At 41.2% G+C, this 3,777-nt stretch overlaps 1 pseudogene; it reads right to left on the bottom strand.

Moving 5' to 3' along the window:
* Positions 1-656: 656 nt before the first annotated feature.
* Positions 657-2,742, bottom strand: LOC123387633 (annotated as a pseudogene).
* Positions 2,743-3,777: the final 1,035 nt, after the last annotated feature.

Raw genomic sequence — 3,777 nt, 5'->3', positions numbered from 1 at the left:
ATTTACATTCAAAGTGATTATTTTTTTTAACAATTTTTATTTGAGAGAGAGGATACATGAGTGGGAGTGGGAAAGGATAGGGGGAGTGGGAGAAGCAGACTCCCTGATAAGCAGGGAACTGGATGTGGGGCTTGATACCTGGACCCTGAGATCATGACCGGAGCTGAAGGTAGATACTTAACTGACTGAGCCACCCAGGCAACTCTCAGAGTGATTATTGATAGATACATACTTATTGTCATTTTGTTACTTGTTTTAGGGTTATTTTTGTAGTTCCTTCTCTTCCTTCTCTTGCTCTCTTCTCTAATGGTTTGCTGTCTTTCTTTAGTGATAAACTTGGATTACTGTTCTTTTTGCATATCTCTAACCAGTCTTTTTATTTATGGTTACCATTTGGTTTACATATAACATCCTCTGGTTTACATATAACATCCTCTGCATATAACAGTCTACATTATGTTGATGGTTGCTTAAGTTTGAACCCATTCTAAAAGCACTAATTATTTATTCCTCTCTTACCAGCATTTTAGGTATACAATGTCCAACTTCACATCCCTTCATTTTGTGAGTCCCTTAACTGATTTTTTTTTTTTTTTTGGTGCCAATTTTAAATACAGTTTTATTTAAGACATTGCATTTTCCACTTAACAATACAGTGCTTATAAAGTGCAATGTTTATTTCCTTTCCCTGTGCACATATTCCATATTCAAGTATCAAGAATGCCCAGTTTTTTTGCTATAGCAGCTCAATATTACAACTGCCATGGAATTTGCTACAAATTTGGGTCCTTTGAATATTGTGTGTGGAACAATGCTCAACCTATTTATTCTCAAATTGGTTTAGTCAACCTCTTCAATGGTGGGCCCAGAGGAGGCACCACCAGAGGGAGGAGCTCCACCACCTCCAGGCATTCCTCCTGGCATGCCCCCTGCACTCTGGTACAGCTTGGTGATGATGGGGTTGCAGACTTTCTCCAACTCTTTCTGCTGGTGTTCAAATTCTTCCTTCTCTGCAGTCTGGTTCTTATCAAGCCAGTTGATGATTTCATTGCACTTGTCAAGAATCTTCTGTTTGTCTTCATCATTTATCTTGCTCTGAAGTTTTTCATCTTCAACAGTTGCTTTCATGTTGAATGCGTCAGACTCAAGTGAATTCTTGGAAGACACCTTGTCCCACTGTTTCTCATCTTCAGCTTTGTACTTCTCAGCTTCCTGGACCATGTGCTCAATATCTTCCTTGCTCAAGTGGCCCTTGTCATTAGTGATGGTAATCTTGTTCTCTTTTCCTGTGCTCTTATCCATGGCAGAGACATTGAGGATACCATTAGCATCAATATCGAAAGTGACCTCAATCTGAGGGAGACCACGAGGAGCAGGAGGTATGCCTGTGAGTTCAAACTTTCCAAGTAGATTGTTGTCCTTGGTCATGGAACACTCTCACCTTCATACACCTGAATAAGCACACCAGGCTGGTTGTTGGAGTAGGTAGTGAAGGCCTGTGTCTGTTTGGTAGGAATGGTAGTATTCCGCTTGATAAGAACAGTCATGACTCCTCCAGCAGTTTCAATGCCAAGAGAAAGTGGAGTGACATCCAACAGCAGCAAGTCTTGAACATTTTCAGATTTGTCTCCAGAAAGGATGGCTGCCTAGACAGCTGCACCATAAGCAACAGCTTCATCAGGGTTGAGGCTCTTATTCAGTTCTTTTCCATTGAAGAAATCTTGGAGAAGTTTCTGAATCTTGGGGATATGGGTAGAACCACCCACCAGAACAATATCATGGATCTGAGACTTGTCTAACTTGGCATCCCGAAGAGCTTTCTCTACAGGGCCCCGGGTGCCACGGAACAGGTCAGCATTTAATTCTTCAAACCGGGCACGAGTGATAGAGATATAGAAGTCAATTCCTTCATACAGAGAATCAATCTCAATACTGGCCTGGGTCCTGGAAGAAAGTGTACGCTTAGCACGTTCACAAGCAGTACGGAGACGAAGAACTGCCCTCTTGTTTTCACTGATATCTTTCTTATGTTTGCGCTTGAACTCTGCAGTAAAATGGATGACCATTCGGTTGTCAAAGGCTTCTCCACCTAAGTGGGTGTCTCCAGCTGTGGACTTAACCTCAAAGATCCCATCTTCAATAGTAAGGATTGACACATCTAAAGTGCCAGCTCCAACTTTTTTGTCTAAGCCATAAGCAAAAGCAGCAGCAGTTGGCTCATTGATGATTCGAAGTACATTGAGACCAGCAATAATTCCAGCATCTTTGGTAGCCTGACGCTGAGAATCATTGAAGTACGCAGGTACTGTGACAACTGCATTGGTAACAGTCTTCCCAAGATAAGCCTCTGCGATTTCCTTCATTTTCATCAAAACCATAGAAGACACCTCCTCTGGATAAAAGCTTTTTGTCTCTCCCTTGTATTCTACTTGGACCTTGGGCCTGTCAGCATCATTCACCACCATGAAAGGCCAATACTTCATATCAGACTGGACAACAGCATCATCAAATCTCCGTCCAATCAGGCGTTTGGCATCAAAAACTGTGTTGGTGGGGTTCATCGCAACTTAGTTCTTTGCAGCATCACCAATCAATCGTTCGGTGTCTGTGAAGGCGACATAACTTGGGGTGGTCTGGTTTCCCTGATCATTGGTAATTGTTTCCACTTTCCCATGCTAGGAAGACACCCACGCAGGAGTAGGTGGTGCCAAGATCAATGCCAACTGCAGGTCCCTTAGACATCGTTGCTTATGTGTGGGCCTGGCTTGGGTTGAGAAGAAGACAGCAATCCAAAGATCTAGTCCCGCGTTCAATGAACCCTTAACTGATTTTTGTAGATATAGTTAATTTTACGGCTCTTGTGGTCCCTGCTTTTCCTGTTCTTGCCTACAGTCCTTTCTTTCCACTGAAAAAAATCCCCTTCAATCCTTTTTTGTAAGGCTGATTTCATGGTAATTAATTCCTTTAACTTTTGTTTGTCTGGGAAACTCTTATCTTCCCTTCTATTCTGAATGAAGGACTTGTTGGATATTCTTGGTTGCAGTTGTTTTTTTTCAGCACTTTGAATATATCATGTCCCTCCCTCTGGCCTTCAAAGTTTGCTAAAAAAAAAAAGGTGATTGCCTTATGGGATTTCCCTTATTTGTAACGTTTTTGTTTTTTTTCTCTTGCTGCTTTTTAAAATTCTCCATCACTATTTTTTATCATCTTAAGTACTATGTGTCTTGATGTGGACCTTGTGTTGATTTTGTTGGAGGCTGTCTGTGCCTGCTGGATCTAGATTTCTGTTTCCTTCCTCAGATTCAGGAAGTTTTCAGTTATTATTTCTTTTTTCCTTCTGCTTTTTCTAGTCTGCCATTTACTCATCTAGTGTATTTTTAATTTCCGATATTTAGTTCTTCATCCAATTGGTTCCTTTAAGGTTTCCTCTCTGTTAAGGGTCTCACTGATGTCCTCCACTCTTTTATCAAGTCCAGTGAGTATCTTTATGACCATTACTTTAAGTTCTCTATCAGTCATTTTACTTATATATGTTTCATTTCTCTTTTGCTGTGTTTTAGTCCTCTTCTTTAATTTGGGGTATATTCCGTTTCTCCTCATTTTGTCTAATTTTCTGTGTGTTAGGAAAATCAGCTACATCTCCTCTTCTGGCAAGCAGTAGCCTTATGAAGAAGGGGTCCTGTAGTGCCCTGTAGTACAGCATCCCCTAGAATCTGGTGCTTCATATCTGTTTCTAGTGTGTGTTGGGTGTGCCCTACTGTTGTGGCTGAACTGCAT

This window comes from Mustela putorius, unplaced genomic scaffold (assembly GCF_011764305.1).
Source record: "Mustela putorius furo isolate JIRA1106 unplaced genomic scaffold, ASM1176430v1.1 tig00003858_pilon_pilon_pilon, whole genome shotgun sequence".
In the NCBI taxonomy this organism is placed as follows: Eukaryota; Metazoa; Chordata; class Mammalia; order Carnivora; family Mustelidae; genus Mustela; species Mustela putorius.
This window is presented reverse-complemented; position numbering and strand designations above follow the sequence as displayed.